The sequence below is a fragment of the Grampus griseus genome (assembly GCF_964374135.1).
Source record: "Grampus griseus genome assembly, chromosome: 3".
Taxonomy (NCBI): Eukaryota; Metazoa; Chordata; class Mammalia; order Artiodactyla; family Delphinidae; genus Grampus; species Grampus griseus.
Genome location: NC_139019.1, coordinates 43811386 through 43833419, shown reverse-complemented (window position 1 = coordinate 43833419; position 22034 = coordinate 43811386). Strand labels below are relative to the sequence as shown.

Sequence of the window (22034 nt, the reverse complement as noted above, 5' to 3'; positions counted from 1 at the left end):
TTAATTGAGCTGCATGAGCTGCTTGTAAATTTTGGAAATTAATCCTTTGTCAGTTGCTTCATTTGCAAATATTTTCTCCCATTCTGAGGGTTGTCTTTTGGTCTTGTTTATGGTTTCCTTTGCTGTGCAAAAGCTTTGAAGTTTCATTAGGTCCCATTTGTTTATTTTTGTTTTTATTTCCATTTCTCTAGGAGGTGGGTCAAAAAGGATCTTGCTGTGATTTATGTCATAGAGTGTTCTGCCAATGTTTTCCTCTACGAGTTTGATAGTTTCTGGCCTCACATTTAGGTCTTTAATCCATTTTGAGTTTATTTTTGTGTATGGTGTTAGGGAGTGATCTAATCTCATACTTTTACATGTAGCTGTCCAGTTTTCCCAGCAACACTTATTGAAGAGGCTGCCCTTTCTCCACTGTACGTTCCTGCCTCCTTTATCAAAGATAAGGTGACCATACATGCGTGGGTTTATCTCTGGGCTTTCTATCCTGTTCCATTGATCTATCTTTCTATTTTTGTGCCAGTACCATACTGTCTTGATTACTGTAGCTTTGTAGTATAGTCTGAAGTCAGGGAGCCTGATTCCTCCAGCTCCATTTTTCGTTCACAAGATTGCTTTGGCTATTCGGGGTCTTTTGTGTTTCCATACAAATCGTGAAATTTTTTGTTCTATTTCTGTGAAAAATGGCAGTGGTAGTTTGATAGGGATTGCACTGAATCTGTAGATTGCCTTGGGTAGTAGAGTCATTTTCACAATATTGATTCTTCCAATCCAAGAACATGGTATATCTCTCCATCTATTTGTATCATCTTTAATTTCTTTCATCAGTGTCTTATAATTTTCTGCATACAGGTCTTTTGTCTCCTTAGGTAGGTTTATTCCTAGATATTTTATTCTTTTTGTTGCAATGGTAAATGGCAGTGCTTTCTTGATTTCATTTTCAGATTTTTCATCATTAGTGTATAGGAATGCAAGAGATTTCTGTGCATTAATTTTGTATCCTGCTACTTTACCAGATTCATTGATTAGCCCTAGTAGTTTTCTGGTAGCATCTTTAGGATTCACTATGTATAGTATCATGTCATCTGCAAACAGTGACAGCTTTACTTCTTCTTATCCAATTTGGATTCCTTTTATTTCCTTTTCTTCTCTGATTGCTGTGCCTAAAACTTCCAAAATTATGTTGAGTAAGAGTGGTGAGAGTGGGCAACCTTCTCTTCTTCCTGATCTTAGTGGAAATGCTTTCAGGTTTTCACCATTGAGGATGATGTTGGCTGTGGGCTTGTCCTATATGGCCTTTAATATGTTGAGGAAAGTTCCCTCTATGCCTACTTTCTGGAGGGTTTTTATCAGAAATGGGTGTTGAATTTTTTCAAAAGCTTTCTCTGCATCTATTGAGATGATCATATGGTTTTTCTCCTTCAATTTGTTAATACGGTTTATCACATTGATAGATTTGCATATATTGAAGAATCCTTGCATTCCTGGAATAAACCCCACTTGATCATGGTGTATGATCCTTTTAATGTGCTGTTGGATTCTGTTTGCTAGTATTTTGTTGAGGATTTTTGCATCTATGTTCATCAGTGATATTGGCCTGTAGTTTTCTTTCTTTGTGACATCCTTGTCTGGTTTTGGGATCAAGGTGATGGTGGCCTCGTAGAATGAGTTTGGGAGTGTTCCTCCCTCTGCTATATTTTGGAAGAGTTTGAGAAGGATAGGTGTTAGCTCTTCTCTAAATGTTTGATAGAATTCGCCTGTGAAGCCATCTGCTCCTGGGCTTTTGTTTGTTGGAAGATTTTTAATCACAGTTTCAATTTCAGTGCTTGTGATTGGTCTGTTCTATTTTCTATTTCTTCCTGATTCAGTCTTGGCAGGTTGTGCATTTCTAAGAAGTTGTCCATTTCTTCCAGGTTGTCCATTTTATTGGCATAGAGTTGCTTGTAGTAATCTCTCATGATCTTTTGTATTTCTGCAGTGTCAGTTGTTACTTCTCCTTTTTCATTTCTAATTCTTTTGATTTGAGTCTTCTCCCTTCTTTTCTTGATGAGTCTGGCTAATGGTTTATCAATTTTGTTTATCTTCTCAAAGAACCAGCTTTTAATTTTATTGATCTTTGCTATTGTTTCCTTCTTCATTTATTTCTGATCTGATTTTTATGATTTCTTTCCTTCTGCTAACTATGGGGTTTTTTTTATTCTTCTTTCTCTAATTGCTTTAGGTGCAAGGTTAGGTTGTTTATTCGAGATATTTCCTATTTCTTAAGGTAGGATTATATTGCTACAAACTTCCCTCTTAGAAGTGCTTTTGCTGCATCCCATAGATTTTCGATCACCGTGTCTCCATTGTCATTTGTTTCTAGGTATTTTTTAATTTCCTCTTTGATTTCTTCAGTGATCCCTTGGTTATTAAGTAGTGTATTGTTTAGCTTCCATGTGTTTGTATTTTTTACAGATCTTTTCCTGTAATTGGTATCTAGTCTCATAGTGTTGTGGTCGGAAAAGACACTGAAACAATTTCAATTTTCTTAAATTTACCAAGGCTTGACTTGTGACCCAAGATATGATCTATCCTGGAGAATGTTCCATGAACACTTGAGAAAAATGTGTATTCTGTTGTTTTTGGATGGAATGTCCTATAAATATCAATTACGTCCATCTTGTTTAATGTATCATTTAAAGCTTGTGTTTCCTTATTTATTTTCATTTTGTATGATCTGTCCATTGGTGAAAGTGGGGTGTTAAAGTCCGCTACTATGAATGTGTTACTGTTGATTTCCCCTTTTATGGCTGTTAGTATTTGCCTTATGTATTGAGGTGCTCCTATGTTGGGTGCATAAATATTTACAATTGTTATATCTTCTTCTTGGATCGATCCATTGATCATTATGTGGTGTCCTTCTTTGTCTCTTCTAATAGTCTTTATTTTTAAGTCTATTTTGTCTGATATGAGAATTGGTACTCCAGCTTTGTTTTGGTTTTCATTTGCATGAAATATCTTTTTCCATCCCCTTACTTTCAGTCTGTATGTGTTTCTAGGTCTGAAGTGGGTCTCTTGTAGACAGCAAATATATGGGTCTTGTTTTTGTATCCATTCAGCCAATCTGTGTCTTTTGGTGGGAGCATTTAGTCCATTTACATTTAAGGTAATTATTGATATGTATGTTCCTATTCCCATTTTCTTAATTGTTTTGGGTTCGTTATTGTAGGTCTTTTCCTTCTCTTGTGTTTCTTGCCTAGAGAAGTTCCTTTAGCAGTTGTTGTAAAGCTGGTTTGGTGGTGCTGAACTCTCTCAGCTTTTGCTTGTCTGTAAAGGTTTAATTTCTCCATCAAATCTGAATGAGATCCTTGCTGGTAGACTAATGTTGGTTGCAGGTTTTTCTCCTTCATCACTTTAAATATGTCCTGCCAGTCCCTTCTGGCTTGTAGAGTTTCTGCTGAGAGATCAGCTGTTAACCTTATGGGGATTCTCTTGTGTGTTATTTGTTGTTTTTCCCTTGCTGCTTTTAATATGTTTTCTTTGTATTTAATTTTTGAAAGTTTGATTAATATGTGTCTTGTCGTATTTCTCCTTGGATTTATCCTGTATGGGACTCTCTGTGCTTCCTTGATTAACTATTTTCTTTCCTATATTAGGGAAGTTTTCAACCATAATCTCTTCAAATATTTTCTCAGTCCCTTTCTATTTCTCTTCTTCTTCTGGAACCCCAATAATTCGAATGTTGGTGCGTTTAATGTTGTCCCAAGAGGTCTCTGAGACTGTCCTCAGTTCTTTTCATTCTTTTTTCTTTATTCTGCTCTGCAGTAGTTACTTCCACTATTTTATCTTGCAGTTCACTTATCCGTTCTTCTGCCTCAGTTATTCTGCTATTGATCCCATCTAGAGTATTTTTAATTTCATGTATTGTGTTGTTCTTCGTTGTTTGTTTCATCTTTAGTTCTTCTAGGTCCTTGTTAAATGTTTCTTGCATTTTATCCATTCTATTTTCAAGATTTTGGATCATCTTTACTATCGTTATTCTGAAATGTTTTTCAGGTAGACTGCCTATTTCCTCTTCATTTGTTAGGTCTGGTGGGTTTTTATGTTGCTCCTTCATCTGTTGTGTGTTTTTCTGTCTTCTCATTTTGCTTATCTTACTGTGTTTGGGGTCTCCTTTTTGCAGGCTGCAGGTTCATAGTTCCCGTTGTTTTTGGTGTCTGTCCCCAGTGTCTAAGATTGTTTCAGTGGGTTATGTAGGCTTCCTGGTGGGGGGGACTAGCGCCTGTGTTCTGGTGCATGAGGCCGGATCTTGTCTTTCTGGTGGGCAGGTTCACGTCTAGTAGTGTGTTTTGGGGTGTCTGTGGACATTATTATTTTCGGCAGTCTCTCTGCTAATGGGTGGGGTTGTGTTCCTCTCTTGCTAGTTGTTTGGCATAGGATGTCCAGCACTGTAGCTTGCTGGTTGTTGAGTGAAGCTGGGTGCTGGTGTTGAGATGGAGATCTCTGGGAGATTTTCGCCGTTTGATATTATGTGGAGCTGGGAGACCTCTTGTGGACCAGTGTCCTGAAGTTGGCTCTCCCACCTCAGAGGCACAGCACTGACTCCTGACTGCAGCACTAGGAGCCTTTCATCCACATGGCTTAGAATAAAAGGGAGAAAAACTAGAAAGAAATAATTAATATAAGTAGAAACAAAGAAAGAAAGAAAGAAAGGAGGGAGGGAGAGAGGGAAGGAGGAAGGAAGGAAGGAAGGAAGGAGGGAAGGAAGGAAGGAAGGAAAAAAGAAAGTAAGAAGGTAAAGTAAAATAAAGATATAATATAATAAAGTTATTAAAATAAAAAATAATTATTAAGAAAAAAATGAAAAATAACAAAAAAAAAAAACGGACAGATAGAACCCTAGGATAAATGGTGGTAGCAAAGCTATACACACAAAATCTCACACATACACACTCAGAAAAAGAGGAAAAGGGGAAAAACTCATAAATCTTGCTCTCAAAGTCCACCTCCTCAATTTGGCATGATTTATTGTCTATTCAGGTATTCCAAAGATGCAGGGTACATCAAGTTGATTGTGGAGCTTTAATCCGCTGCTTCTGAGGCTGCTGGGAGAGATTTCCCTTTCTCTTCTTTGTTCTCACAGCTCCCAAGGGCTCAGCTTTGGATTTGGCCCCGCCTCTGCACGTAGGTCGCTGGAAGGTGTCTGTTCTTCGCTCAGACGGGCCGGGTTTAAAGGAGCCGCTGATTGGGGGCTCTGGCTCACTCAGGCCGGGGGCGGGGGGGGGGGGAGGGAGGGGCACGGAGTGAGGGGCGGGCCTGCGGCTGCAGAGGCCGGCGTTACGTTGCACCAGCCTGAGGCGCTCCGTGCGTTCTCCCGCGGAAGTTGTCTCTGGATCCTGGGACCCTGGCAGTGGCGGGCTGGACAGTCTCCCCGGAAGGGCGGTGTGGATAGTGACCTGTGCTCTCACACAGGCTTTTTTGGTGGCGGCAGCAGCAGCCTTAGCGTCTCATGCCCGTCTCTGGGGTCTGCGCTTTTAGTCGCGGCTCGCGCCCGTCTCTGGAGCTCCTTCAAGCAGCGCTCTTAATCCCCTCTCCTCGCGCACCAGGAAACAAAGAGGCAAGAAAAAGTCTCTTGTTTCTTCGGCAGCTCCAGACTTCCCCGGACTCCCTCCCGGCTAGCCGTGGCGCACTAACCCGCTGCAGGCTGTGTTCACGCCGCCAACCCCAGTCCTCTCCCGGCACTCCAACCGGAGCCCGAGCCTCAGCTCGCAGCCCCGCCCGCCCCGGCGGGTGAGCAGACAAGCCTCTCGGACTGGTGAGTGCCGGTCGGCCCTGATCCTCTGTGCGGGAATTTCTCCGCGTTGCCCTCCGCACCCCTGTTGCTGTGCTCTCCTCCGCGGCTCCGAGGCTTTCCCCCTCCGCCACCCGCAGTCTCCGCCCGCGAAGGGGCTTCCTATTGTGTGGAAAACTTTCTTCCTTCACAGCTCCCTCCCACTGGTGCAGGTCCCGTCCCTATCCTTTTGTCTCTGTTTATTCTTTTTTCTTTTGCCCTACCCAGGTTCGTTGGGGGTTTGTTGCCTTTTGGGAGGTCTGAGGTCTTCTGCCAGAGTTCAGTAGGTGTTCTGTAGGAGTTGTTCCATGTGTAGATGTATTTCTGGTGTATCTGTGGGGAGGAAGGTGATCTCCGCGTCGGACTTTTCCGCCATCTTCCCGGAAGTCCCGAATTTAACATTTAAATAAGTAGACAGTGTAAAGCGCTTGCTCTCCCTAATGGGGGTGGGCTTCACACACTCAGCTCATGCTCTGAGTAGCACAAAAGGCTGACCCTCTCCTGAATAAGGGAGAATTCCACTTACTGACTGCCTTTAAGCTGGATTGTCGTTATTTCCCTTTGCGTTTGGGTTCGAACTGGGTTCAGCTTCTCTTGGGTCTAGAAACTGCTGGCCTTTGGAACAGAAGTATACCATCAACTCTCCTGGGTCTCCAGCTTGCTGACTGCAGATCTTAGGACTTGTCAGTCACCATAATCATGTGAGCCAATTTCTTATAATAATTCACTCTTCTCTAGATTGATCTATCTATCTATCTATCTATCTATACTATTGGTTCTGTTTCTCTGGAGAACCTTGATTAATACGCCCATGAATCTTCTTCTTGTTGTTGAAGAAATTGGGTTGTATTTCCCATAGTTTCCATTGTCCACTGGAGTTTGCATCCTGGTCTTGTCATTTAACGTGTTCCTCTGTCCTTTAAGTTTCCTGTAAATTGGATCTAATGAATAACCTGATTGACACTGGCTTTTTAATTTCCAACAATTGTTTTTTAGTGTTTTACAAGAGAACAGATCCACACTTTTATTTATTTACTTTCAGTAAGTTTAAGTCCTTGAAGGGTACAGCATCACATGGATTCTGTGTCCAATGGCCTTAGCAGGAAGATTGCTTCGGAATTTGGCACAAACCTTGCCAGTGTTTCCATGAACACGAGTTATCTTTCCTCAGATTACTCTGGTTTTGTTAGTCTTTCCACCAGGAGTTACTGTGTTGTTCTTTGCTTTGTATACATTAGCACATCTCTTGCCTAGATAGAATTCAGTTTCATCTGGAGCATATACATCTTCAGTTTTCAAGAGAGCTGTGTGTTCCCTCTGGTTCCATAGACCCCACTTATAGCCAGCAAAAATGACCTTGGACCACAGCCTTCCAGACATATTTGTTGTTTTAGAAGTCCTATTTCCAGCAGGCCTCCACCGGTTCCAAGATGACTGAGCTCCAGGACAATATTGTGAGTAGTGTTGTGTGTACTTCTTTCAGGTGGTACAGAAAGTCCAATTGTGTTCTTTGTGATGTTAGCAGCCACTGATGATCATTGACTAGATGAATTCATTAGAGATTGCAAGATGCTGATATTCTAATTCTATTGTTCCTTCTTTCCATGTGTAATTCTATAAAGAGAAAGTTTGCTTGTCAAGTATTGGTTACTCTGAAGTAGTATGTATAGGAAATACAGGAGTAATGATTACTTCTTTGCTCTAGTTACCAGTTTTCAAGTTTAATGAATCAGTTCGCTAGCACCATCCAAAAGTGACAAATTAGTTGGAGTTTTTTAAAGTAGTATTTTAAACACAAGGCTTAAATACATTTGATGTGTTTTAATCTGTTGCAGTTATTAACCTTAGTGATGTTCAAATTAACCATTCTTGGCGAGTGAGAGTTTATTCTAGAAGACTTCTGAGGTTTTTCTTTTTAATTAATTAATTACATATTTTTGGCTGCGTTGGGTATTCACTGCTGTGCGCGGGCTTTCTCTAGCTGCAGCGAACGGGGGGCTACTCTTGGTTGTGGTGCACGGGCTTCTCATTGCAGTGGCTTCGTTTGTTGCAGAGCACGGGCTCTAGGCATACAGGCTTCAGTAGTTGTGGCACACAGCCTCAGTAGTTGTGGCTCGCAGGCTCTAGAGCACAGGCTCTAGAGCACAGGCTCAGTAGTCGTGGCTCATAGGCTTAGTTGCTCTGTGGCATATGGGATCTTCCCAGACCAGGGCTCGAACCCGTGTCCCCTGCATTGGCAGGCGGATTCTTTTTTTTTTTTTTTTTGCGGTACGCGGGCTTCTCGCTGTTGTGGCCTCTCCCGTTGTGGAGCACAGGCTCCAGACGCGCAGGCTCAGTGGCCATGGCTCACGGGCCCAGCCGCTCCGCGGCATGTGGGATCTTCCTGGACCGGGACATGAACCCATGTCCCCTGCATCGGCAGGCGGACTCTCAACCACTGTGCCACCAGGGAAGCCCATGGCTGGCGGATTCTTAACCACTGAGCCACCAGGGAAGTCCCTCCTGAGTTCTTTTGATATGAACCTGGTAGTCTCTGGAATCAGCCACTTCTCCAAGGAGCTCGAGTTCCTTTTAATGAGAAATGATCTGTAGAAAACACAATCTGGCCACTAGGGTTCTCCTTGCTCCATGTGTCTAAAACAAAATGAGCTCAGAGTAGACCTCCCTTCGTGACTCTTGGACTGAAGAGTTCATATAGAAAGTCACTTTACCCTACAGACAAAAAGTTACCCAATTTTTAAGGGTTATGTAGGAAAGTGATAAGAAGTGGAGAGAACTGGCGTAGATTCTGGACAGACACCTACGGTTTATGATCCCTGCCAGAAAAATCAAGTCTTTCTGATCTGAAAACAGCTTGAGGCAGAAATTAACTATGGCATCCCTGGGTAGTGGAGACAATGTAAGGAGTGATTCCGTAGTCTACCTAGGCCACCCTCAGGTCTACATGGCTCCAGATTCCGCCAAGCTGATATCCAATTGGTATGAAAAAAAAGACCACAGACTCAAAATTTAAAAATAAATCTTTGTTATTTCCAACAATTGCATGGCAATAAGGGAGGAGGGAAATGCTCACCAGCCAGTAGCCAAAGGACCATCACACCCCAGTTCCCTACCACACCAAGGTTGTATGATTCCTTTTATTCTTAAGAGGACAATCTGAGATCCTCTGGTCAGTAGGGAAGTTGTAGCCTCAGGACTTTCAGGTAAGGAGAAGAGGGTCTCCTGACACTTAGGAAGCAGAGATAAAATTTTGTGATACTTATCAGGGAAGAAGAAAGTGGGCCTTATTTATAATTGTAAGTTTAAAAAGGTAAAAAATGCTACTTTAAAAAGGGACTGAAACATGCATTTGAATGGGATCACATTGTTAGTCCTGTAAAATATTAAGGACTCCTCATTTTGTGGAGACGTCAACTCTCTTTCTGTCACTACAACCATTTACTCTCTCTTATTGTGGAGGGGCTGATTTTATCTTGCTTGATCAATAAGACCTTGCAAAGACACTGGCATTTCATTTCTTTTTCCCTCTCCTTTTTAAGGGATTTAACTTTGGAATCTTCCAAAGGATGTTTGGCGAATGCCAGATCCCCAGGATTTGGGGGATTTTTCTTTGTTTTAAACAAAAATTGTACCTGATTCTTCTTGTTCATGTTAGTGACCATCTAATCACAGAGTCGAACACTTTCTCCCCTATACAGAAAAATAAACTAAGCATGCTTTACAGTAAAATCTGTCTTTTCTGATAGAAACCTGAGCCACTGAAAATAAGAGAAACAACTAGAAGCAAAGTAGAGTAATCCCTGGGGTTGGGATTATTTTCACAAGGGTTATGAAATTTTATTCAAGTTTGTTGCTCCGTTTTGCACCTCTGCAATAAAAGCAAAATGACCACCAGTACATAAGGGGTTAGCTTGACAAAGTAGACTTCCTTGTGTTAATTTTTAAGTTTATTTTCTTACTATATCTGTCTATAGGCAGATACAGATAGATGTATGAAAATGTTCTTGCCTGTAAAATTTGCATTCATAAATGTGTTGCCGGTGGATCACTTGGGCCTGTACGCATACCAATTAGCGTGACCACTTCCATCTTAAAATCAAATCTAAAAACAAAATTTATTTTATATACATATGTATATATATAAAGGACTGTGGGTTGTATACAAACTATTGCAAACACTTGTACAAATCTGTCTTTTTTAAAAATAAATTTATTTATTTATTTATTTTTGGCTGTGTTGGGTCTTCGTTGCTGCGCACGGGCTTTTTCTAGTTGCCACGAGCGGGGGCTGCTCTTCGTTACGGTGAGTGGGCTTCTCATTGTGGTGGCTTCACTTGTTACAGAGCACGGGCTCTAGGCACACGGGCTTCAGTAGTTGTGCACATGGCCTCAGTAGTTGTGGCTCGCGGGCTCTAGAGCACAGGCTCAGTAGTTGTGGCGCACAGGCTTAGTTGCTCCGTGGCATGTGGGATCTTCCCAGACCAGGGCTCGAACCCGTGTCCCCTGCATTGGCAGGCGGATTCTTAACCACTGCTCCACCACGGAAGGCCTTGCAAATCTGTCTTGATATAAAGGAAAAGCAAAATCTGTATAACATTATTACTACTTGAATGCCTCCATGACTGATTTTTTTTAATTTTAAATATAAACTTTCTTGTGAGAAAAAAAAAAAAAAATAAGACCTTGCGTTCGAGAACTGCCCCTTCACCCTTCCTCTGATACACTGATATATTGCCCCTTCACAAGACTTTCTGATTAGATCTCTCTTTTGTTCTTCACACTAAGCAGGAAAACCAGTTTAGGCCGGCTTATAACCAGAAAGGATCTCACTGTCCAGGATGCAATAGGGAGCTTCTTAATAATCTCGGTCACCTCACTTTCTTAGGTTTGACCCACAGTTAGACTCCCCAGCTTTCAGATTCTTCCTCCTTATCTGCAGAGCTATCTCATCAGAGGAGCGTGTGATCCTCATAGATCACCTCCAAGAACACAAGTCCCAGAAATAGGTGAATGACACTCAGGCACCTGAGCAATTAGGAGGGTGGGTTCTGGCATCAGATTGCCTGGGATAAACTTCTAGCCCCATCACTTGCCAGCTGAGTGACCTCAGCCAAGTATTTAACTCAGTTTTGTGTGTTTTAGCATCCTCTGAAATGGTGATTATATTAATTCTTTACCTTGTATAACTGCTATGAAGAATAAGCCAAACACTGTATGAAAAATTCTTAGCATGATGTTTTAAGTTCTAGTATATAAAATGTTCAGTAAATGATATCTGTTATTATTATCTTTCACGTGGCAATGTAGTCTTCTGAAACAGAAACAGTTCAACATCTCTGGACAGAAAATTCCAGTCTTAGTCGTTGTCACTCATCAGTATTGCTTTGATATTGGATTGCATTCTTTTGTTTGAATTAATAACCTTCTTTGTTTCTAGAAAAGAAGGTCTGGCTTCTGGTTTTACTTTCTAGAAATCTTTAAGGGGCCAAACCATCCTGCCCATTGTAGAGGGGGGATCCCTCCATCAGACACCTGGTATGGGAGAATCCTCACTCGTGTTTAGTGTGATCTTGCCTGTGCAGAGCCGGTTTAATAAACCCTTCTCCTCCCCCTGCCCCCACCAACACAGACTTGCTGTTCCTGATATCGGGAAGTGGCAGCATCGCCCCACTCAGTCACCTGTGATTTCTCTCTCACTCAGAACTGGAATCCAGGCTTATCGGCCCTCACTGACATCACTTTGTTTCCAGATGCCATTTTCTTTCACCTAGGTTTGGGGTAATAGCCTCCTTCATTATTCACCTACATCTGCCTGCAGTCTTACCTCTTTCAAGTTCACTGCTTTGGCCATAAGAAGGTTATTTCAGGGGATGGTGAAGGTCCAGGTCAGACTGGAAACTGAAGAGGAAAACGAAAATGGAGACAGTGAATGCAGGGAACACAAAAGGAGCTTACCTGAGAACCGAGGAGAGAATGGAGATAAAACAGGTTTTCCAGAATGATCAGCAGGAAAATTCCTTAAAACAAACATGATTATGGCCAGGGGGACAGGGATGAAGGATGAAGAAAGCAGCCTGTGTCCCAGGATCTGGTGTGAGAAGAAAAGAAAAGATAGGGTCATTTAAGGCTTTAATTATGAAACATTTTTGTGTGTTTTTAGACATCATGATAAAAATATTTAAGTTCATTTTCTGTATTATGGTCCAAATGCATAAGTCAGCAATGTTTAGATAACATTAATAGTGAACAATATATTTTTTTTTATTCCTTATAGAGGTACGAAAGGAGGATTTTTTAAAATGCTGTAACCATTAATTTTAACTTGTTTTCAGTTTCTATACCCCAAATGAAAGGTTTTTTCCCCCAACACCAGGGCGATTTTCTGTCAGTAATTGAGCGCACTGGCAGTAGGAGCTTTCACATGAATCCTCCACCCACACTTCCACAGAGGACAATAAAATGGCACTCAGAGCCTCAGAGGGCTCTGCTTCTAAACCCAAGATAAGTCTCATTCAGCCCTCCTTTCCTTAGCTTGCAAGTTCCTGTTTTGTTTTGGATAATAGACTGAGGGTTTTTTGTTTCTGTTTTTGTTTCTTCCTTTGTTGACTCTTTATAGGAACACTTGAAACTTAATTCTAGATTGAAGTTTCCCACCAGGGAACACCATCACACTTTCAATCTTTGTGTTCTACATCAAAGACCACCTTTACTGGGCTTTGTCTTCATCTCATCTGATTTTTCTGGTTTATTGCATTTATCTTTAGTTAGTGAATTAAAACGTTCCATCCGCACGATAAATCTCCCCAATGGTTAAATACTTCACAGTTTACAAAACTATTTCAATGCGTTGTTCCTCAATGCTGCTGTGAGGTAGGCTGCAAAGTTCTTTGTGGCTTCATTTTATTTTATTTTTTAACATCTTTATTGGAGTATAATTGCTTTACAATGGTGTGTTAGTTTCTGCTTTATAACAAAGTGAATCAGCTATACATATATCCCCATATCTCCTCCCTCTTGCGTCTCCCTCCCACCCTCCCTATCCCACCCCTCTAGGTGGTCACAAACCACTGAGCTGATCATCCTGTGCTATATGGCTGCTTCCCACTAGCTATCTATTTTGCGTTTGGTAGTGTATATATGTCCAGACCACTCTCTTACTTTGTCACAGCTTACCCTTCCCCCTCCCCATATCCTCAAGTCCATGTAGTAGGTCTGTGTCTTTATTCCCATCTTACCCCTAGGTTTTTCATGACATTTTTTTCCCCTTAGATTCCATATATATGTGTTAGCATACGGTGTTTGTTTTTCTCTTTCTGACTTACTTCACTCTGTATGACAGACTCTAAGTCCATCCACCTCACTACAAATAACTCAATTTCATTTCTTTTTATGGCTGAGTAATATTCCATTGTATATATGTGCCACATCTTCCTTATCCATTCATCTGTTGATGGACACTAAGGTTGCTTCCATGTCCTGGCTATTGTAAATAGAGCTGCAATGAACATTTTGGTACATGACTGTTTTTGAATTGTGGTTTTCTCAGGGTATATGCCCAGTAGTGGGATTGCTGGGTCGTATGGTAGTTCTATTTGTAGTTTTTTAAGGAACCTCCATACTGTTCTCCATAATGGCTGTATCAATTTACATTCCCACCAACAGTGCAAGAGTGTTCCCTTTTCTCCACACCCTCTCCAGCATTTATTGTTTCTAGATTTTTTGATGATGGCCATTCTGACTGGTGTGAGATGATATCTCATTGTAGTTTTGATTTGCATTTCTCTAATGATTAATGATGTTGAGCATTCTTTCATGTGTTTGTTGGCAGTCTGTATATCTTCTTTGGACAAATGTCTGTTTAGGTCTTCTGCCCATTTTTGGATTGGGTTGTTTGTTTTTTTGTTATTGAGCTGCTTGAGCTGCTTGTAAATTTTGGAGATTAATCCTTTGTCAGTTGCTTCATTTGCAAATATTTTCTCCCATTCTGAGGGTTGTCTTTTGGTCTTGTTTATGGTTTCCTTTGCTGTGCAAAAGCTTTTAAGTTTCTCTTCTATAACTTTAAATAAATGTCATTTATATTTAATAATTGGATAGAAGATGCAAGGATAAGTTATGAGAACATGACATCACTTAGGACACCTACATTGTTTCTAGAATTTATATGAGATAAACATAACCACTTATTCATTTTGGTTTATTTTTGATGTATTTTATTTCAGATCTTTGTCTTATGGGTGAATGTTCATAGGACAATTTATACACTGGAATATAAGAGCATACATAGAATTCTTAACATTTGTTGTCAATCCTACATATAATTTTGAACTAAGTAGGAAACGAAAAATATGAAATATTTTTCTTTCTAGTTTATAGAAGAGCAAAGACTAACATATCTTTTAAAATGATCTCATTAATTAAAAAAATAGGGAACTAAATTGTATAATTAATACTGCAAACAGTTTGATTTGTGGTGGCATTGGGCTTATGAGTGAAATTTTCTTCATTTTATTTCAATTTATGTTAAGGCTGTTACAGCTATCATGTATGACAAATAAATAAAATTAAACTATTGAAAAAACCCACAACATTATACATGATGTATATATAAATTATTTTTTTCAATTAATTCTATGTTTAAAAACATTGAAAACTATTAAAATATCTCAACATTTTTGTAATTGCATCTGAGGCTAATAATTTTCAGAGGATTGGTTATTATCATAGATAAGATTAAACCAGGTAAAGAATCTGATTGGTCGTTAATAATTGACCAATAGAAAGATGTAGCTATTATCTAAAGTAAATGAAGTATTTTAATTTAGTTGCATAACATAGAATACAGTGAATTCTCAATTAGAACAAAATTAACCCACAAATAACCAGAGTTTCCTTTGGTCAATCTTTTAAGGAGAAACAGGGAAAATCAAGAACACACGTTAACTATGTGTCTATATCCGCCAACTTTTAGTATGTGTTTGGCTGTGCTAGAGACTGAGGTCAATTGTTTTGTCTAGATTTAGAAAAATTTTTACGAAGTTTGAAATTAAAGGTCAGTACTGAGTTAAACAAACAAAACTCAGTTAAAAACACTGATGTCCCCAAAGAAAATAAATATTTTTTACTCAGTATAAATTAAATAATGCATAGTAAGATAAACGGAATCACAAAACCACAGCAGCATTTTGTCTTTGACATGGAGTAAAGATGAGAATTTTGGGTGTAGCCTGTGGGCTCTGCAAGATATTTATTCTTTCAAATCATGTCACATTGCCTAAGCCAGTTTGGTTGAGCCAGCATTTATAGACCTTTCGCCTGGTGTAGACATTGTGCCAGGAGCTAGAGACTCCAAAATCGTCAAAGTTGGTCCCTTTCCCTACTGCCCCACCCCCCTGGAATCGAGCAATGGTATTTTGTTTGCTTAGCCATTTAAACAAGCAAGAAATGTTATGGAAAAGATGTAAAACATAAAGTATGTTTAATGAATAATTAGAAAACAAATGCAGGTATAATCACCCCACTAAGTCAAGAAATAATACAAACAGTAGTGTGATCACTTCCCAGAGTAAGGGATAAGACAATGCTAGCATCCCCAAAGCACCTACTACTCCCTGTGACCTTTGCCAGTAACATCCCTTTTCATCTCCCCTGGAAGTAACTTCACCTGATTTTATAGTAATTACTTCTTTGTTCTTCTTTCTAGTCTTTCAAACCTTCTCCGTGTGCATCTCCTCAATAATGTAGTTTAGTTTTGCTTACTTTTGAACTTTATGTAAATGCAACCATATTGTCCATATTATTTTTTTCTTGTTTCTGTCATTAAACATTGTTACATTCATCCACGTTGCTCCATGTAGTTTATCCACTGTAATTGTTCTTTACCACAATTTTACTTATCCATTCTACAGTTTTGTGTGTTTTTTGTAAATTAATTATTTATTTTTGGCTGCATTAGGTCTTCGTTGCTCTGTGTGGGCTTTCTCTAGTTGCATCGAGCGGAGGCTACTCTTCATTGCGGTGCCCACGCTTCTCATTGCAGTAGCTTCTCTCGTTGTGGAGCACAGGCTCTAGGAGTGCGGGCTCAGTAGTTGTGGCTTGCGGGCTCTAGAGCGCAGGCTCAGTAGCTGTGGCACACAGGCTTTGTTGCTCCGCGGCATGTGGGATCTTCCTAGACCAGGGCTCAAACCCATGTCCCCTGCATTGGCAGGCGGATTCTTAACTACTGCGCCACCAGGGAGGTCCCATTCTACTGTTGATGGAAATTAAAACTGGGTCCATTTTGAGGCTCTTATGAACTGTGCTTACTCTTGACGTGTCCCGTGGTTCTCATATGTGTGAGTTTCAGTCTTAGGTGTATACCCTGGGGTAGAACTGGGTGGACGTATCTTTCACTTTATGTGTCAGACTGTTTTCAAAGTCGTTGTACTAATTCACATTTCCAATGCAATGTATGAGAGTGTGCTCATTATAGAACAGTGGTGTGTGTGCTATACTCCACATAGCATCCTTCAGGGGCTGCAGAATAGGGCAGGGTAGGAGTTGGCCAAGTTCTGTGTCCCTCCCCACCCCCAGTTCATTCAGTGCAGTTGTCATGTTTTCCATATTGAACATCAGCAATCTTTTACTGGAAAAAAAGTTTGCATAACTTAAAAAGAAACAGATTGAAAATAATTGATCTGGAAGACAAATTATATACCTAAAACATTAGAGGCTCAATAAATGTCGAATGTTGAATGATGAACAAATGAATGAATGACAAAAAACACACTGAATGAATAGATTTTCAGAAATGAAGGTTATAAGAGAATATCTAGTTCTTTCCAGCTATGGCCTTTGTTCACAGGGAGATAGGCAACAGGGAAAGGTTATGTGAAGAGCAGGGATTTGTCTTTGCTTTTATTTCAATTTTCCAGTAATCCAGAGAGGAACAAAGAGAGTAGTGTGAGTTAGAGAGAAGAGAAAGAAAGAGGATAGAGACGGAGATACAGAGAAAGATGAGAGGAAGGACGGAAAAGTGAAGGAAAAGTGTAGTTCTTTTTCTCTACAAGTCATGCTCTTCCATTTTGCTGAGTAGGTTCCCAGAGCACAATCTGAAAACCAGGTGACCATTATGAATTCCCCTTTCTTGGTCTCATCACAGCTCAGTTTCTCCACCTTTGAGTTATTTTGTTCTTGATGCTTCTTGGGAGCTTGCGTTTGTGTTAGTCTGGAGTACCTCACCACATCCCATTGATCTCCCCAGCTGCCCTTTGGCAGGTCATTACAACTCCCTTAAACACAGCTACAAGAACTTACCCATGACTGGGTCTCAGGGTTCGTAAGGAGGCCAAGGGCCTCCAGAAACTGTCCCCACTCTTGATGTCCTACTTGTTGATGTCCTTCACCACAATTAGCTTGTAGGCTCTTTTAGTTCAGACAACTCATATATAAGTATATGTGCCTGCTACACACTTATATAATCCTTGATGCTATATCAACCAAAAAGGAAAACATTCAAGAATCTGGGGAGCCTTTTATTCCAAAAATGACTAACTAAAAGGAATGTGATCTTCTTAATAACATTTGTCCTCATTTTATTCAAAGTGCTTGTATAATTTAAATTCTATTGATGATGAGAGTGGTGAGTTACCTGAAAGTAATCAATACTATCTACTTTAACTTTTCTCTTTTCTTTAAGGCTCTATTTCAAGTTCTTTCACTTGTAGGTATACACGTTTTCCAATTTCAATAGAGGCTTTTCTTCTCTTTAGAAAAAACTCACATAATTTTTTAAGGTTAATATTAATATGGAATTCAAACCCATTCATATGGTAATTCTATCATTCAAATTTATGACTGTAATTGAGAATCTTACATTATTTGATCTAAGGATAATCAAAATGAATAGCGCTATGGTCAGATCAAAGTGGGTTTTCAACACATGCAACACCAAAACTAAATGGGGTAATTTAATACTGCCTAATATAATATTCAATATTCATGGAGCGCTTCCCTCAATTTTCTCAGACGAAGTTATTATTCTCTCTAAAGGACAAATCTGAATAAAGAAACCACCACAGATGCTATTGCATATCAGCTTTAACACCTAGAAATTCTTACCATATGTGAACCACTTTTCAAAGACATTCATTCATTCATTCTATAATCACTTGTAGAGTGCCTATTAGTCACTGTGTTAGGCAGTGAGAATACAAAAGCAAATGAAAAGAAAACAAGAAATGATTCGTCCCTTACTGATTGTTTCGGTGGCAAAGAATTGAGAAAAGAGACCTACAGGAGAAGTGAGACAATTAAAATTACTAAATAGTGGGATACACGCTATGATTGAGGTAAGTGGAAGGTAAAATGGGAATTTGTGGGTAAGGAGAGCATATGGCAATGATGGGTGAGATTTGGGAAGACTTCCTAGAGCAGCTGAATCTGAAAAATAGTAAGACCCAGGCAAAGGTAGACTGCAAGGATTCCAAACAGAAGTGGGCAGGAAATGCAAAAATCCAGAAGTAAGAAAGAGCATCTTGTGGTTCCAGAATTGCAAGGGGCTTACTATGACTAGAGATTATATGAGAGCTGGAGAATGGTAAGAGATGAGGCTGGAGAGATGAGTAGATACCGTATCATATCATCATAAAAGACACCTGTAGGCCATTGTAGTGGGTTGAGGAGTATTCCCCCCAAAATTCATATTTACCTGGAACCTCAGAATGTGAGGTTATTTAGAAATAGGGTCTTTGCTGATGTAATTAGTTAAGGATCTCAGATGAAGTCATTCTGGATTTAGGGTGGGCCCTGGAACCAGTGACTGGTGTCCTTATAAGAAGAGGAGAGGACTCAGACACACAGAAAAGAAGGCCATGTGAAGATGAAGGTAGAGTTTGGAATGATGCAGCTCAAGCCAAGGAACGCCAAAGATTGCCAGGAGTCATCAGAATCTAGAAGAAGGTGAGGAAGTGTTCTTCCCAAGAGATTTCAGAGGAAGCATGGCCGTGGCAACATCTTGATTTTGGACTTCTAGCCTCCAGAACTGTGAAAGAATAAACTTCCATGGTTTTAAGTCATGAAGTTTGTGGTAATCTGTTACATCAGGCCTGGGAAACTAATATAGTCATAATAAGGAGTTTGAATTGACATACAGACACCTTGACATGTCAGGTGTCAGCCTTGACATGTTCTATGAAAAGATTTAAGTAAAGAAGTGATGTTATCATATTGGTACTTTAGAAAGGTCACTCTGGCTGCAGTGTAGAGGATGGATGTGAAGAAAGAGGGACTGAATATAGGGACACATTGGAAGGACCTAGGAAGGGGCAGCCTTAACTAGAGAAGTGAGAGAGGGGAATGAAGAGAAGTGGCTAGATTTGGAAAATATTAGAAAAGTAGACTTGACAGAACTTCATCATTATTTCTTAGATGTGAGGGTGTGTGAAGAGTCAAAAGTCAAGGACTAACTCTCGACGTATAGCCTAGCTTTCCCACAACGCATTCGAAAAAGCATCTGTTATCATCTACAGATCCAGCTAAGGCAGAGGACATAGGCAGACATGTTTGCACCACTTGAGTTGGGTAGGTTGGGGCAATGTGACTCTCTCCTGGTATGAACAGGGAAATGCTGTTGTGAGCTTTCCCTGAAAGGTCATGCTGGATTGGTGTTAGTCTTAGTGAGCCATATATTAGCAGAAAAATCTAGTTCACAGAGGGAGGAAACAGATGAAAGCCAAAAAAATAAAAACTTAAAAAAAAATTCAAGTGAACTTGGGAGATAGAGATTTTGAGGAGATTCCTTTGAGACCTGATTATAATTCTTATAAATGCCTTCCATGAACTTATCCTTAAGCATATGATAAATCTTCTTTTTACTTGCAAAATCGAGTGGCTTTTCTGTTTTGTAATCATACTATCTCATGCCATCACATCAGATCTCTGGCATGGATAACTGGATAGATGGCAGTATCATTTATCAAGAGGGAAGGATGGGAGGAAAAACAAGTTTTGAGGAAAAATGATGAGTTCAGACTTGGACATTTTGCCTTTGTGGTGCCTCTAGGACATCTAGGCAAGTCCAGTGTGGACACAGAAGACCTCCTCAGAATGTTTTGGACCAGAGTTCACCTCTGGAAGCCATCTCCCGGTAAAGATTAATTGGTGCCATTGTCTTCCAGGGTAAGTGGGAAAAGAAGGCTAAGGACAGTGGGAAGTCTGACATCTGAAGGACTTCTCTATTCCAGAAAGGAAGAGGAATCTGCAGAGGAGGCTAAGAAGGAATGGCCAGAAAACTAGAAGAATAATCAGGGAAAGTGTGAGAATGGGGTCCAAGAAAGTGGAGAAAGGAAAGCATTTCAAGGAGGTCAAGAGCATCAGATGCTGTGGTGAGTGCACTGTTTTTCAGCAAGGAAGAAACCGCTGCTGACTTTGGCAAGAGGAGATTTGGGGAAGTAATGGGGGTGGAGGAAAGATTATGAGTGGAAACAATAGATTATGTTTTCAGTGGGCTGGCTGTAATGAGAAGAAAAGACATACAGAGGTAACTAGAAGGGAACATAGGATAAAGGGAGGTGTCTGTTCGACTAAGATGGGAGAGACTTAAGCCTGTTGACAGACTGAAGGAAGTCAGTTGATAGAATTTAATGATAATTGAGAATCATTCATTAATGACCCAAGGTCTGTAGGAATGTGGGAGGGATAGATGCAATGCCTAGTTGAATAATTACCAACTTTCACTGTGGTGAGAGGGAATGGGAATAGGGTTTTTAAAAAAAGGCAAGAACGCGGACACGCATCCTCCGCCGTCCGCAGATGGCGGCGCGGGCGCGGGCGCGGGCGCGGGCGCGGGCGCGGGGCCCGGGCCGGGGGCGCCCCCGGGGCTGGAGGCGGACCTGCAGAAGCTGGCGCTGCGGCGGAAGAAGGTGCTGGGCGCCGAGGAGATGGAGCTGTTCAAGCTGGCGCAGGCGGCGGGCGGCGCCATGGACCCCGACGTGTGCAAGATCCTGGTGGACGTGCTGAAGCTGAACGTGGTGCCCCTCGCCGTCTTCCAGATGCTCAGTGCATGTGCGCCGGGCAGAGGCTGGCGAGCGAGCCCCAAGACCCCGCGGCCGTGCCCCTGCTCACGCCCGGCGTGCCTGAGACCCGAGGGAGAAACAAAGGCAGCGGTGCCCTCGGCGGCGGAGGCCCGGCGCTTACAGAACGCGGCGTCCGGGAAGGATCCAGCCAGAGGATGCCCCGCCAACCCAGCGCCACCATGCTGCCCAAGCGGGGCGGGCCGGGGAAGAGCCCCACGCGGAGCAGCACCTGAGCGGGAGGCCTCGCACGGGCCCACCGCGGGCCTCCAGCCTCGCAGGCAGGCTGCTCCTCCCGTTGGTAATAAACCTCTTTGAAAACCTGAAAAAAAGAAAAGAAAGGCAAGACTGCAGATAAATTTGTTGACGAGAGGTAAAAAGCAGCGGAATGTTTTCCTGATGACTTCTAAATTGGCTCTGGATAGTAAAATTAGGTACTAGAAGTTGAATCTGTGCAGAGGAAACGAACCAGAAAGGGAATTTGGAACTATAAATTACCTAAGAAATTCCCTACCCACCCTCCAGACTAGCTCCAAACGTGAAACAAATGTGAGTACTTGGAATCACTTAGGAAGTGACCTATAGAAGGGAAAATAACTTCTGGGGTCGCCAAAAATATATATAAACCTAAACTGGCTCTTTGTAAAGATAAATTAAAATACAAACACAGATGCACACACACACACCCATATATACACATACATATGCATACACATACCACTTTAAAGTTTGAAAAAGGAGATATGGTAGAAGTCAGAAGAGTTATACAAGAATATTTTGTGCACTCCATGGTAATAAACTGAAAATCTAGAGGGAAGGAATTTTTTCTAGCAATATATAAATAACTAAAAGTTAAAAAATCCAAATACCGATATCATAGGAAGTATTGGACAACTTAAATCTACTGTTTAAGAAAACGTACCAGCCTCTCTTTTCTATTTGAACTGTGTTTTAGGGTAACTAAATAGTTGATAAGGGAAGATTCTTAGTTGAGGAATTTTAGTTACTAAATGCAGGAGGAATGATAGAATAAGAAAGTCACCATTTTTGTAAACCCTAATGAGACAGTGGCTCTAAGGAATGTTCATTAATGGCTGCTAAAACTATTAGGTGAAAGGCTGATGGGGAACTTTATAATGAGTGGATCAGGCTGACAATACTTGAATTCATGCACCAATCTC

General features: G+C 40.9%; 2 pseudogenes across 2 annotated transcripts; one reads left to right on the top strand and one right to left on the bottom strand.

Moving 5' to 3' along the window:
• Positions 1 to 6853: 6853 nt before the first annotated feature.
• LOC309819819 (large ribosomal subunit protein eL33-like) lies at positions 6854 to 7217 on the bottom strand (annotated as a pseudogene). The gene has a single exon. The product of its transcript is annotated as a large ribosomal subunit protein eL33-like (transcript).
• A 13315-nt stretch (positions 7218 to 20532) lies between these two features.
• On the top strand, positions 20533 to 21143 carry LOC309819818 (mitotic-spindle organizing protein 2B-like; annotated as a pseudogene). The gene has a single exon. The product of its transcript is annotated as a mitotic-spindle organizing protein 2B-like (transcript).
• The last annotated feature ends 891 nt before the right edge of the window (positions 21144 to 22034 follow it).